General features: G+C 40.3%; 1 long non-coding RNA gene across 1 annotated transcript; it reads left to right on the top strand.

The window, feature by feature from the left end:
• Positions 1 to 537: 537 nt before the first annotated feature.
• Positions 538 to 14,875, top strand: LOC119934941. Its single transcript, XR_005453042.1, has 4 exons — positions 538 to 584; positions 4,750 to 4,875; positions 5,000 to 5,109; positions 14,370 to 14,875. It is a non-coding gene; the product is annotated as an uncharacterized LOC119934941 (long non-coding RNA).
• Positions 14,876 to 16,154: the final 1,279 nt, after the last annotated feature.

The following is a 16,154-nucleotide window of genomic DNA, read 5'->3' as shown; positions in this document are numbered from 1 at the left end:
CTATTTTCCAGATGAGGTAACTGAGGCACAGAGAAGTTAAGTGACTCACCCAAAGTCACACAGCTGACAGTTGGAGGAGGTGGGATTTGAACCCATGACCTCTGACTCCAAAGCCCGGGCTCTTTCCACTGAGCCACACTGCTTCTCATCCCCAGAGCTTTGAACATTGTTCTGCACAAAGTAAGCACTTACTAAATGCTATTACAACTACTACCACTATTTGATTGCACCGTGCCAAACTGGTTCATCTGTGATAATTCAATCCCAGATTTCTGCTGGGATCGGGTATCGTCTGAGACTGATTACTATGCTTTTAAAATGAGTGACTGCCAAATGTTCCATCGAGATATAGGTTTCATCCAAAATTTCAGTTATCCACGGGCTTTTAACCTTTGGGATTTTAGATTACTGATTTAAAAAAAAATTGTCGACCTATCTTATCTGGGCTCAACTTTTTTCATGTTGGCTGGTACATTCAAAATTCTTCTCAACTGATTTCATCGTGACCGTTTGGAACTCCCAGGCTTACTGGCTCTCATACATGTGTGGGTCGATGGAACAAGGCCAAGGCAAAGACTAACAAGGTCTGAATTTTGATCCATGTAGGAACCCTTTTCAATCTCAGGCTAGACAATCTGTCAGTATCTTGGTTTCTTCATGTTGTTTTTTTTTTTTAATGGCATTTATTAAGCGCTTACTATGTGCAAAGCACTGTTCTAAGTGGTCAGATTGGAACTGGTACAAATAACCTGCTTTGAGAATGTGAATGCTGTGTTTAGGCCTATTAAGTTTTACAATGATAATTACAATAATTGTGGTATTTATTAAGCTGTTAGTATGTGTCAAGTCCTGTACAAAGCACTCAGGTAGATACAAGGTAATCAGGTTGTACACAGCTCCATGTCCCACATAATAATAATAATGATGATGGCATTTATTAAGCGCTTACTATGTGCAAAGCACTGTTCTAAGCGCTGGAGAGGTTACAAGGTGATCAGGTTGTCCCATGGGGGGCTCATGGTCTTAATCCCCATTTTACAGATGAGGTAACTGAGGCACAGAGAAGTTAAGTGACTTTGCCCAAAGTCACACAGCTGCCAATTGGTGGAGCCAGGATTTGAACCCATGACCACTGACTCCAAAGTCCATGCTTTTTTCCACTGAGCCACGCTGCTTCTCTATGAGACTCACAGTCTAAGTAGGAGAGAGAACAGGTATCTATTCCTTATTTTACAGATGAGGAAACTGAGGCCAGAGAAGTGAAGTGACTTGTCCAAGATTACACAGCAGGCAAGTAGTGGAGTCAGGATTAGAACCTAAGTCCTATGGCTCCCAAACCTATGCTCTTTCCTCTAGATCACGCTGCTTCTCAATTTAGAGTACATTCTTGGAGGAGAATAACGTCATGGGTCCCAGTTCTTATCTGGGTTAAGTCTGGTACATGTTATGGGACAACTTTCCCTGCAGATAAACTTTTACCCCTTATTTCTATCTTACCAAAATGGAGGATCAGTGGAATTTAGCTCGATGGCTCTCGAAGTCATCCACTCTATCCTCTGTCTCCATTCAGGGCCGCACTTGCATCCCAGGAAGGTTCTCTAATTCCCCATATAATTTGCGATGGAAAACCTGGCCTATCAATCAGTTTTCCTTTTTTCTAACCTATACACTTAGTAGAGTGCCTGGCACATAGTAAGTGCTTTACAAATACCATTATTATTATTATTATTATACCCTTATGGCAGCAATTTAAGATATCAGTGCAATCTCCTAAAAATTGACTTAATTTAGAAATTAGTGGGTATAGCTGTACAAACCCCACATGCAGGAAAAAAAAATAGCTCATTTATTGGTACTTCTGTTTCATACTTTGCCATTCAAATACATGTGCCTGATTTAACTGAGTAGGAGTAGGTATCTCTGCAGGCAAAGAAAGGAAATATGCTACCCCTCAACTCCCATTCAAAGAGGGGGAGGGGGAAAGGAGGCATGGAAGGAATTAGAAGGCTAGTCAAGCTAACTAGCTGAATTCAAGCAGAAAGTGGCGATCTTCGTCAGAGATGTAATGAAGATAAATTTAAAGATAGCCATCTGCTGTGTTTCTTACTCCCTTTTATGAATACCCACTTTGATTTCAACAAAACTTTTATGTCAGTGCTTAAAACTGATATCTATTTCTTGATGACTCTGGTAGCACTCACCATACAGTTTTACTCCCAAAAAACTCCTGGAACGGCCCATTTCTAGGCCAGGGACTGGCTGGGGTATGGGGGTGAAGAGAGAGTCTGTGGGAGATCAGGGAAGGAAACACAGTCCCAGAGACTAAAGCTGGGAACACCAGTTTGGTGGATTTGCTTTTGCAACACTTTCTCTCATCACCTATCTTTTTTTAGCCTAGGAGTTTGATCTCCTAAGGAGCACCTAATTTCCCACTAACAGACGCTCCCAAGCTTTACTCCCAAACTCTACACTACAGAGGCTCTACTCTACCCTACTCTCCTCCAGGGATTAAAACTCTCCTGTTTAGCAAGAAGCAGAAGCAAGGGGATGGTTTGGGTGGATAACGAGGTGACTAGCATATTCAAGAGTGTGTCTACTACCTATATTAAATTGGATCATTTCTCTGAGCCTGAGGAAAGTATTGAAGACCCAATAAATGTGGTTCAAATCACTGTAAACTCATAATGGGCAGGAAATAATAATAATAATACTAGTCTTTGTTAAGCGCTTAACTATGTGCCAGGCACTGCACTAAGCGCTGGGGTTGATACAAAAAAATCGGGTTGGACACAGTACCTGTCCCATGTGGGGCTCACAATCTCAATCCCCATTTTACAGGTGCGATAACTGAGGCCCAGAGAAGTGAAGTGACTTACCCAAGGTCACACAGCAGACAAGTGGCCAAACTGGGATTAGAACCCGTGACCTTCTGACTCGCAGGCTCATGCTCTATCCACTTCGCTATGCTGCTTCTGTGTCTTTTTATTGTTACTCTGTAGTCTCCCAAGTGCTTAGTACAGTGCTCTGAACACAGTAAACACACAATAAATTTGAATGAATGAGTTATTGTACCTATGACACAAAGTCCAAATCCAATTATTTTTTTTAAACTCTAATAGAATTGTTGAGGTACAATAGGCAAGTATGGTTTACAATGTCAACCACGTTCCTAATTAAAGCCATAACTGCCATTGCTCTGGCAGTCCACATATTCTGTGATGTGTTCCCTCACTTCTCTTGAGGTCAATTTCAATTCACCTAGCCCTTCCACATCCTGATCCCCGTTGAGCTCCAAAACTAAAATCTTACAGATAGAGAATTCATCACATTTCAAAGATTTAGTAACCATCTTAAAGTTCAAATCACCTTGAATACACACAGGCTAAATGCTAACAAATTCTACTTGGGAAAAATGGCCGAACTTTCATTTAACACAACGATGTGAAACATCACATTCTTTCTCGGCCCTACTGTGCGGAAACCATGGCAAGATTTAAGGAGGAGAAGAACCCAAACTGCTCTTTCCTTGTTGGGATTTCTGGTGAGAGGGTGAGGCTTATTAAATATGAGCATCTTCAACCCAAGGTACTGAATCTTTGACCCACTCAGTGACAGGAAGAGGTGGAAAACAGAGACCTTGAGGGGCAGGAGGTAAGAGACAGGAAAATAACCTCTGCAGCTCTCCTTGCAGACTTCGCTGAGAGTGGTGGGCAGAATCAGGGAGGAGATTTGAGGTTAGGGAAGGGCAGGCCCTTCCGGCTTCTGGCAATGTGTCACTTCACTGCATCATAAAAAGGTGGGAGGGAAAAGCCAAGGGTTTGGGTGTTTAAACCTGATGAAATGTAAAGACTATCAAATTCCCTCAGGAACTAATCCTGGCCAAAGACTAGTCAAGCTTTAGTGTTGCACTTTTGCAGTCTGAATTACCCAGGTGAGTTGCTTAAATTTTCTCAATTCACTCATTCAATCCTCACTGCCCCAATTGCCTTCAGCTGAGAGGTTTCAATGTCATAATAATGATAATAATAATAATAATAATAATAATAATAATGTCATTTGTTAAGTGCTTAGTATGTGCAAAGCTCTGTTCTAAGCACTGGGGGGATACAAGGTAATTAGGTTGTCCCACGTGGGGCTGACAGTCTTCATCCCCATTTTACAGGTGAGGTAACTGAGGCATAGAGAAGTTAAGTGGCTTGCCCAAGGTCACACAGCTGACAAGTGGCTGAGCTGGGATTCGAACCCATGACCTCTGACTCCCAAGCCCAAGTTCTTTCCACTGAGCCATGCTGCTTCCATCAACACAGAGGCTCCCATTGCTTTTTCACTAACCCACAAATTCATTTTCACTTCTCTACATGGTGCTGAGGCCACCTTCCTCCACCCTCCGCCCAACTCCCCACATATGAGAGAAGCAGTGTGGCTCAGTGGAAAGAGCCCAGGCTTGAGAGTCAGAGGTCATGGGTTAGAACAGTGCTTTGCACATAGTAAGCGCTTAACAAATGCCATCATTATTATTTATTATTATATGGCCATGTATCCAGCAAATGGCTAGAGTGGGTAAAGAAACAGCCATGGGCTCTACCATGAGATTCAGCCTGGAGCAATCACAACTGAATATTTTTCCTCACCTCTCCCTCTTCTGCTCCGAGACTGTGCCTGCCTCCCAAGGAGCAGGTTGGAAGGCAGACCAGCCCTTGTTCACTTCTTTGGGGACTTACAGGGCATCCACCCATTTGTTTTCCGTAGATCACTGAACAGCCAACAGATGGTAATGACTTCCAGATTCTCAGCCAGAGCCGGATTCATACCAAGGACTGGGGGCATCAAGGCTCCTAGCATCACTCCCTCTCTGCCTATTCACGAGGAACACTGGTAATTCAAAGTCAGTGGGTCAGATTCACGATGCGGTCCGGTCTTTCACTGCTGCTTCTGGAGTCTCCATCCAGATGCAAAAATTCCAGCTTGGAAAACTATGTAAATGACCTTCATTTCACAGGTTTTAATGATTTCTTCAGATTTTGTGGAAAAGTGCCAAATTGTTGAATTTGCTAATTTGTTGCCCAGTTGGCAGATGGAAAGGAAAAGATCGACAAAGCTGGAGCTGAGGTAAGGTCCTATGAAAAGACACTCACCTGCTTACTATGTCCATGGAGGGAGGTCAATATAGTAGTAGTGGCCGGAAGCAGCATAGTTTAGGGGATGGAGCACAGGCCTGGGAATCAGATGGATCTGGGTTCTAATTCTGGCTCCACCCCTTGTCTGTGTGTGACCTTGGGCAAGTCACTTCACTTCTCTGTGACTCAGTTACGTCATCTATAAAATGGGGATAAGACTGTGAGCCCAATGTGGGACAGGGACTGTGTCCAACCGGATCAAATTGTAGCTACCCCAGTACTTAGAACAGTGCTTGGCCCACACCAAGTGCTTAACAAGTACCATAATTATTATTATTTATTTATTAGTAGTAGAATGGTATTTAATGACACAGAGTTCAGTGCACAGTACTATATGTTTGTGTGATAAGGCAGTAGCACAAGACACATTCTCTGACCATAAGGAGTTTACAAGCTAAACACTATCACTATCATTCCCTCCTCTATAGCTCAACAGGCAGAAGAGTCCACACATTTAGATGTTAGAGGCCTCGACTGGGGGCCACAGTGTAGATCCAGCTTTCAGTTCACCCATTCCCTATCTGATACAAGTACAATATTAAAAAATGCCTTAAAACTCTATCCCTTGCCAAATCCAAAAGACCACAGCTTTCCCCACCTCAAAGCCTCCTAAAATTGCATCTCCTCCTACAACCTTTCCCCAGTCAATTCCCAGCACCCTGTGCCATATAAACCAACCTCCATCTCTAGCACTTATGAACTTATTTCCACCACTTAAGTACATTTCTGTAATTGATTTATTTAAATTAATGTCTGTTTCCCCCTCTAGACTGTAAGATCGTTGTAGGCAGGGAATGATAATGATAATAATAATTATGGTCTTTGTTAACTGCTTACTACGTACCAGTCACTGTACGAAGCACTGGGGTGGGTACAGGCAAATCAGGTTGGACAGAGTCCCTATCCCACATGGGGCTCACAGTCTTAAACCCCATTTTGCAGATGAGGTAACTGAGGCACAGAGAATTGAAGTGACTTGCCCAAGGTCACACAACAGACAAATGGCGTGGCTCAGTGGAAAGAGCATGGGCTTTGGAGTCAGAGGTCATGGGTTCAAATCCCAGCTCGGCCAATTGTCAGCTGTGTGACTTTGGGCAAGTCACTTAACTTCTCTGGGCCTCAGTGGGGATTAAATGGGGATTAAAACTGTGAGCCCCCTGTGGGACAACCTGATCACCTTGTAACCTCCCCAGTGCTTAGAACAGTGCTTTGCACATAGTAAACACTTAACAAGTACCATCTTTATCATTATTATTATTAAATGGCAGACCTGGGATTAGAATTCAGGTCCTTCTGACTCCTAGGCCCAAGGTCTATCCACTAGGCCATGCTTCTATAGTATTGAGGAAGGCCATGCATGGGGGTCTCCAGCATCTATGGGGTGGGGGCAGTTCCCCCACTCTCTTCTTCCTCCAGCCCTGCCTGGGGATCTGGGACACAATACCAAGAAAGGTTAGGCGTCACCGCCTTTAGAAGTGTTTAAGGATAAGCTAATGACTGACCATCCTATCTGGAAGCAGAAAACTAGGATTATATATACATAGTTACCCAGATTACATATGTTATATGTAATGTTATATGATATATATAAACCCTAGCATAATATATATATATATATAACATGTAATCTGGAAAACGAGAGAGAGAGAGAGAAACCTTAGAGTATTGCCTCTAGATGGGATGGTAAATTGATACCGTGAACAGTGAAGTTCACCTATGGTGCATGTGTGGCTGGAAAAGACAATGTTCTCACCACCCAAAGACTCTCCTTAGTTGTGCTCTCATTATTTGTTGTTTGCAGTGCCTGGTGGCGCTTTCGCTTTTGTCTGCTTGTTTCCCAATCCCCTGGAAGTTCTGCTCAAACACAGCCATCCCCTACGTGTCTAATAACTTTGTTGTATTGTACTCTCCCAAGTGCTCAGTACAGTGCTCTGCACACAGTATGTACTCCATTAATATCACTGCTTGATTAAAGTATCCTGTCCACCACAATTTTCTCCTAGTTTTCAGTTACAGATTTTCATTGTCTTAAGTTTCACACCATTTACTCTCACTGTCTATTTTACCTCTGTGAGCAAATGAGCAACAGCAGGATGCCTAAACAACTACTGTGTGGAGAGCTAAACTTGGGACACTGAAAACAAGGAGGACAGATAAAAGGCTTTAAGAACAAGATAAAACAAAGCCTCAGACAATATTGAAACCCAACTGGACATCAATTGCTGAGCCTAGACCTACATGGTGTATTTCTAGCAAGAAAGGAGCAGCTCTTTTTAAGTTTAGACTTTGTAAAGAATGACAGACAAGGAGACAAAAGATAAAACAGTGCCAGGTGCGACGAACATTAAACATAACCACAGAACAAAGGAAAGTCTTTTTGTGCACACAATTTAGAAGGATTGTGGGTTCTGCATTGTCCTTTTCTGTCACATGCATTTATAGGTGAATTTCCAAATCAGTGGTGTTTTCTTCGAATGTGATGGATACATATGATATATCTGATATTTATATATATATATATATATATATATATATATATATATATATATGTCATATTATTTGTTAAGCACTTACTACATGCTAGGCACTGCATTAAGCACTGTGGTAGATACAAGCTAATGAGGTTGGGCACAGTCCCTGTCCCACATGGGGCTCACAGTCTTAATCCCCATTTTACAGATGTGGTAACTGAGGCACAGAGAAGTTAAGTGACTTGCCCAAGGTCACACAGCAGACAAGTAGCAGAACTAGGATTAGAACCCAGGTCCTTCTGACTCCCAGGTCTGTGCTCTATCCATTAGGCAACACTTCTTCTCATCTAAATCATATATAAGGCTTTGGCTCACCATACAGCAGCTAACTTCTCTGTGCCTCAGTTCCCTCATCTGTAAAATGGGGATTAAGACTGTGAGCCCCCCGTGGGACAGCCTGATCACCTTGTAACCTCTCCAGCGCTTAGAACAGTGCTTTGCACATAGTAAGCACTTAACAAATACCATTATTATTATTATTATTATTATTATTTGGGCATCCTGCTGGAATCCTGTCTTTTCACATGTCGCACTTTGTGAAACTGGGTGGAGGTGACACAGCTAACATTATTTTAAATTTTAATTCTTCTCACCTCTTTCCAGTGGGGTTTGTGGGGTTGTCAGTGGACATTAGATAGGGATAATTGGAGAATGTATTCTAGAATCAAGTTCTCCTCATAGAATGTCAATAATTTTAGATGAATTACTAACCACTACAAGTTTTGATTAAACCTTACTCTAGTTTTGCTTTTAAGATTAGTAAGACTCACCAGGCAAATCTAAAAGCATCAAAATATGATAATTCTGAGGTAAAGGGAACATTTTAATTTGCATCTATAGCAAGCCATTGAATCATTAACATGAAATACCCTTTGATGGATGCTTTGAAAAAATAATTATATATTAAAGTATAAAAGTCTCTTCTTGCTTTGTTTAAATTACCTTATAGTGCTGATTAAAATAACAGAACATTATAGCTTGCTTAGCTAAACATTCTATTTCCAAATCCATTTTCAATTGTTTCCCTTTTATTTGAACGATTTTTGAGCAATTTTACTGCTATTCAACCTGCTTTTTTATTAAAAATTGAAGTACTCACATTTTTATCCATTTCCTCAGTCCTAAAGTTTAACTCCTTTGATGCCATTAATTATGAGATTCTGCTGTGTTTCCATGAACTTCTGTAAGTATAGTTCATCTCACTTTCCTCAGTGCTCCGGAAAGGCTCCTAGGTTTCATTTCTGAAGAACTGAATTCATTTTTTTTGGTGAATATCATAAGATCCTTAGGAATGCCCACTGTAAAATCTGTTAAAAAAAAAAAAAAAGAGAAGGGATGTGATGGTTTTGAGTTAGTGGGAATGGTATTGAATGAAGACAGTAACAGTGTAGCCTAATGGAAAGAGCAAGGGCCTCTGAATCAGAGGACCTGCATTCTAATCCCAGCTCCATCACTTGTCACTTGTGACCTTAGGCAAGTCATTTAACTTCTCTGTGCCTCAGTTACCTTATCTGTAAAATGAGGATTAAGACTATGAACCCTATGTTGGATATGTACTGTGTCCAGTCTGATTTGCTTGTATCTACCCCAGCATTTATTGCAGATCCTGGCAAATAATAAGTGCTTACAAGTATCATAAACAGGGACACCTCCATAGGATGAAATGGAACTTGCAGGCCTTCGTCACCATCCTCTAACCCCAACCCCAAACTCATCATCAATTGTATTTATTGAGTGCTCACCATTTGCAGAGCACTATATTAAGCACTTGAGAGAATATAGTGCAATAAAGTTGTTGAGTATGTTCCCTGCCCACAGTGAGTTCAGTCTAAACTGAATCAATCAATAGCATTTATTGAGTGTTTACTTTGTGCAGAACACTGTAGAACCAGGTATCCAGTTCTCTTCCAGCAATCAATAGTTTTTACTGAGTGCTTACTGCATAATAATGTTATTTGTTAAGCACTTACTATGTGCCAAGCACTGTTCTAAGCATTGAAATGCATGCAGAGCATAGATTGGAGTACAATCAATTTAGTAGATACAACCCTGTCTTCAAGGATCATATAATCCAGGGCTATGTGTGATTTACAGAGATGATCTATTTAATCTTCCTACCTCCAGTAAAGATCTCATGTAAACCACCCTAAAGGTTCAGCAATCGCATAGCATAGTGGAAAGAGCTTGGGCTTGGGAGTCAGAGTCATGGGTTCTAATCCTGGCTCTGCCACTGATCAGCTGTGTGACTCTGGGCAAGTCACTTGACTTCTCTGTGCCTCAGTTACCTCATCTGTAAAATGGGGATTAAGACTGTGAGCCCCACATGGGGCAACCTGATCACCTTGTATCTACCCCAGTGGTTAGAACAGTGCTTGGCACATAGTAAGCACTTAACAAATGCCAACATTATTATTATTATAAACCAAACACTTCATGATGATTTTTTTTTCCTTTGGAAACACTGCAATACAGATGTATACTATAGAAGAACTAAGAAAACCTTTAGCTAAAGCCATATCAGTTAATGAAAATTCACATTTTGAAAAAATATTATTTGACTAATTAAAATGAAATTAAATGAATGTAACATTAACTGTGTCTACTGTTTAGCATAAAAAGTTGTTAAATATATCATACTCTGTGTACTGAACTGGCAGCAGATTTTAGCAATGTTTAATTGTAAGAAATAGCCATGTACTACTTAATTGCATAACTAGGTGGAACATAAAACTCACAATTACATGAATTATATTAAGTAAAATATGTTAAAATAGTTTGTTTTTAGATGGTGGAATTTTATGGACACTATAAAGAAACTGAAGTACATTTTTAATTACCTAATTATTGCTATTTTCAAAGTCCATTTACACCATAATTGTTCTTGTTTTCATAGTCCAAGGAGTCCTTGACAGAGAGACTTAGTGGGATCTAAAATAAGAATTCATTCTTCATACAATCCCTCTTTACAAATGCTAGAGTCAGAGACAGCCAAGATCACTCCTCTGCACCTCACTTCTTCATTAGATCCTAGGAGATATTCAATGTCAATGCATATAGCTTTTGACAAACTAACTATAAATATCATATTGATAACCTACAGGAAATTCCCCAAGTAGGAAGTGTGTTTGGAAAAATACAATTTAATTTGGACCGAGAAGTATCATACTGAATTCAGACAGTGACCTGAAGTTTGACTTTGAACTAAATTGGATCTAAAAACAATTCTTGAGGTTTGATGAGTTATGTTTTTGGCTTGATTGAATTTTATGTGCTTGCTCTTAACACTGTAAAGTGCCATAAATATTTTGTTGTAATAGTTTAGTAAAATAATTCAGGAAAACAAGCTCTTAAGAGATTCCTTCCCAATTTTCAGGACAGATAGGGACGGGTTTATGGACTTTGGTGGTTTGCCTCAAATACTGAGCTTTTGAGACATAATAGCCACAGCCACCGACAATATACCAAAAGACAAATTCCCTAGACTGCAAGCTCATTGTGGGCAGGGAATGTATCTTTTTATTGTTATATTGTACTCCCACAAGAAGTTGGGATGGTGCTTTGCACACAGTAAGTGCTCAATAATAATAATAGTGATGGCATTTGTTAAATACTTACTATGTGCAAAGCACTGTTCTAAGCACTGGGGAGGTTACAAGGTGATCAGGTTGTCCCACGGTGGGGTTAACAATTTTAATCCCCATTTTACAGATGAGGTAACTGAGGCCCAGAGAAGTTAAGTGACTTGCCTAAAGTCACACAGCTGATAGTTGGCGGAGCTGGGATTTGAACCCAGGACCTCTGACTCCAAAGCCTGTGCTCTTTCCACTAAGCCACACTGCTTCTCAATAAATATGATGGAATGAATGAACTTCTGTGCCAATGATTCAGATGTTGACCAATGAATGAACAGAAAATTATATTTTCTGATCCCAAATTACTTCCCTCTTTCAATATTCACCTACATTTGTTCTACTGGTAGGAGTTCACCACTTTCCATTTTTCAAGGGGCCTTCTTATTTCCTAGTTGTCTCTTTTGACCCCATTCACCAAACTTCAAGGGTATTTCCTCTTTGACCCTTAAACAAAACAAAAAATATGAGGAAATGAGGTTAAGTGAGGGTTGTGGAATAGAAATCTCCAAATGTTAAAGAATAACAGAGACTTAACCAGACCCAGTGATATTAGACAAGATCTCCAACTGCACTTGAGCCCAATATTCCAAAGACACACATTTTGGTCATCTTCAAATTGTTGTCAATCGATTCAGGACACAATAGTTAATAGTTAAGCGCTTAGTACAGTGCTCTGCACACAGTAAGTGCTCAATAAATATGATTGAATGAATAGTTCAAGAGAAGGTAAGCCTACAAGAGATAAGAGGGAGAGAGGTAAGGAGTACTCATAGAAGACAATCCCTTAGTTCCTTGAAAAAAGGAACTATGTAACACCAGTCTATGGTACTCCTAGATCAAGAAACTATGTAACACAAGTCTCTTTTCTATTACCCCATTAGTGGTGCATGTGTGTAAGTGTGTGTGTGTGTGTGTGTGTGTGTGTGTGTGTGTGTGTGTGTAATGGTTCAAGCAAAATAGTTATTCTGAATATTTTTGTATGGTTCAGCTACACATACAGCTGAACCATACATTACTTATACATTTATTTCTTTTTCCACATCAGAGTTCTCTTGATGTGAAGTCACTATCTGAAATTGCACTCCAATATCAGCATGTGGATCCTTAGAATCTTCAAAAATCCCATATTTAGCTTAATTTTGCTATTAAGTTGTATTAATATGTAATTCAGTAATTAAATTTGAAAATTTAAAGGCTTAACATGACACTCGTGGGAAAAAAACTGACAACTCTTTATCAGGCATTTTTCACAATATGTGTGTTATTCTTTAAAAGTCAAGTTTTGACATTCCACTTAATTTGGCTCTACATTTGCGTATTGAGTACAGTGTTGCTTAATTATATTTGCTATATACACATGAAATTATGTTTCCAGGAGACATTTAATATACTTGGGTCTGTTTCTTATGTCTAAAAGATTGGGACTTAGCCCTTAGTTCATTAGCCCAGGTAGACTAGAAGACACACACTGACCAGTAGAGACCAGACTCCCAGGATTTCAGTCAATTTCCAAGCCATATGCGTGACTGTTATAGGACAGACATTTTTAGGATTTCTTCCATATCCTCTGAATGATTTTAGTCTGTGCACAGCTCAGTTTGTTTGGAAAATGTCAAACACGCCTTAATGCAAAACACTTTTCTAGGTTCTAGTATAATTTGTATTATATGGAAGCAAAAATGATACATGTCTGATTTACATTGGAATCTACAATGAGGTGGGTGTTAGTCTGTTTGACAAGTGTTGTGACTGAAGCTGATTTTAGATTCATTCGCTCAGTGGTATTTTTTTATTGGCTTATGGATATGTGAAGCAAAGAGCCAAATTGGGACTCAGGGTTAGCACCATGTTACTTCTTTCCGTTTTTGAAAATGTGTTTAATGTTGGAGAGGGAGACTCCACGTCACTGACTTTGGGACCCATTCAATCACCCTGCTGACCACGGACCTTCTGGGGCACTCGGAGTTCACTGGGCTGCTCTTGAACATGGCCACAGCTGCAGGGAAGGTTTGGGAAAGAAAGCACATCAATCTGGCAGAGTTGAAATGACAGCAATTCCTTACATGGCTTTTTCATTTAGATTATGCTAAGAGCTGAGCCAGGCAAGGCATAAAAATGACAGCAGATCAGGAACGTCCATTTGTATTTCCAATCTGGGAAGCAAGGATGGAAAAGTCTCCTCCTCCTGCTGCCTGATCTTCTCAATAAGAAAAGAACTGAGACCCCCTTAGCTCATTTATATGAAAATCCTAAGAAATACTAGACAGCCATTGTGCTTGAACAGGCTCCATCTGTTGACTTTTCAGCCGGGACTGTATCATATAGGTATTACGTCTTTTAATATCAGCTTTCAGTTTGACTGTTTTTATTTGTCATCTGATGTTTTTGGACCATCTAGCGGTAATTCTACAAAGCAAACATTGGTTCATATTATTGGGTGGCTGGCGAAAGACTGTGTCTTCTACACTTGTGGTGCATTTGTACCCCATTGTGATCGAGTCATGACACCATTCAGCTAAACAGTCTAATTGCCAGAAAAACCGAGTTGAGTCCTGGAGGTTGCATTGAAAAATAAGGTGGAGGCAACTGTAGACAGACAAGTCATTAGTCTATGCAGAACCAAGTCAAGGCTTAAGAGGAATTTTCCCTCTGCTTTTGTTTTTTTTTTTAAAAAAAACAACAACTTGGGGACAGCCAATACATGTTTTCAAATTGAACAGTGGCCTTTATCTCTGGCTGTTGCTATTTTTTTCTTTCCCTTTTGGAAAATGAGATCTTTGCATTATTAAAAGCAAATATTATACTTTCCATTGTCAAACAAAGTTTATAAGGTACATATGTCAAAGATGAAGTAAAATCTTTATGAGAGGACCTCACACAGAAATTTTCCTGTGGCAGAAGAATTTTTGATGAAGTATTTGATATGAAAAGTCAGTGAAACTTATGAAAAAAAATCTGCCTACCTCCTATAACGCAAATAACACACTAGAAGAAAAATCACATGTACTGATTTTGATGTTATTTTGCAGAGCTGCTTTTAAGGGGGGAAAGAGGAGGAAGACCAGGAGGAAGAAAATGATATAGAAGACAAGGAATATAAAGACAAAAAAGAAGAAAGATGAGGGGAAAGAGGAGTGATCATCTGTGAAGAGGTCAGAAGTGGCTAGCTCTGAGGTGGTCCTGAAGGAAAGGGAACAAAATTGTCTGGGGTGCTCTTTATTCAGAAGAGTATAAATGCAAATGACAGCATTTACAGGGGGATGGGAAATAAGGTGATGACAAATGTAAAGGATTCTTTGAGCTTGGAGCCTGCTAACTTGGAATCTGGTAGAGCCATGGCGCCTATTTACAAGAATCTGGGACAGCATAATATCTTTTCCTAGTCAGGTTGGTGCCAATGTGTCCTGGCACTGGGAAGAGTATTAAATTGAGCTTAGCATTTGTCTAAACCATGCTGTCTGTTATACTTTTAAGATATGCTTTGCTTCCTCAGGCTAGGAGTTGCACTAAGCCCCTCCCCTGAGAATAGCAAACAGGAGTTACAGTCGACTATGGTTAATTTGCGTTTTGTGCTTTGTTTATCTAAACCATATGTCTAGATTGTTGTAATTCTGTGTCGTAGGCTGTGTAATACTCTCTGTGCTAAGAAATCTGTAAATAGCAGCAGCCCAATGCATAATCATGTTGGCATTTTGAAGTGGGGGTGTGGGGGGAGGAAGATTCAGATCACATTAGGTGGAGATTCAACACTGCTGAGGAGGTCTCAATTGGAACCTTGTGGGCCATGTTCAGACCATGGGATAGTAAATTTGCATGAATCTGAAAGGAAACCAAAGCCAAACCCTCTTCATTTCCAATTGTCTACAGACAGTGGTTGTAAATAATCCAAATATTAAATCAGTTATCTGCTCCTGAGCAGAAGTAGCAATATGCTTAGCATGGCACACCCAAGAAATTCTATCCCTGGGCACCTAAGAAAGCAAGACAAACATACAATTTTCTTCTTTTACATTTTCTTCTGAGTGGGGTTTTTTTTTTTGTATTCTTATTTTAAAATTTAATTAGCAGCTGGAGGGGCCCAAGCTGGATCAATCTTTCACAAAAAACGAAACTCCCAATATCGGGAGTGAAACCTCAAGGGTCTTCAAGGGACTTAGCACATGCTGTTACCTGCTGTCGCCTTCTGCCTTCAGAGCTGAGAACCTCAACAACAGTTAGTGGGAGAATAAGTCCTCTGGAGTTGGTCTGCACCAAGAAGATTCTTGGTCCCAAGATCCATCAAGAGCACAATCAAAAGTGGTTGAGATCTATGTTCAAAGGCTTACATGAGTGGAGTTGGTATTATCTGAAACAATTATTCCAATTAGTCTCAGTTTTATTCTTGGTTTTCAGCCATTTTCTTGTTTAGGACAACATCGTAGACCTCAAACAAAGCCTCCTGACAATTGACTTCAGGGCTCTCTCTCCATCCTACACATTGGCTTTCTATCAATAAATTAATCAATCAATAATATTTATTGAGCACCTAATTGTAGACAGAGACTGTACTAAGCTGAGAAGCAGCATGGCTCAGTGGAAAGAGCACGGGCTAGGGAGCCAGAGGTCATGGGTTCTAATCCCGGCTCCACCACTTGTCAGCTGTGTGACTTTGGGCAAGTCTCTTCACTTCTCTGAGCCCCAGTTCTCTCATCTGTGAAATGGGGATTAAGACGGTGAGCCCCATATGGGACAACCTGATCACCTTGTATCCCCCTCCCAGCACTTAGAACAGTGCTTTGCACATAGTAAGCACTTAAATGCCATTATTATTATTA

The sequence above is a fragment of the Tachyglossus aculeatus genome, chromosome 11 (genome assembly GCF_015852505.1).
Source record: "Tachyglossus aculeatus isolate mTacAcu1 chromosome 11, mTacAcu1.pri, whole genome shotgun sequence".
Lineage (NCBI taxonomy): Eukaryota > Metazoa > Chordata > Mammalia > Monotremata > Tachyglossidae > Tachyglossus > Tachyglossus aculeatus.
The sequence above is the reverse complement of the archived record's forward strand: the minus strand, read 5'-3'. Positions and strand labels throughout refer to the sequence as shown.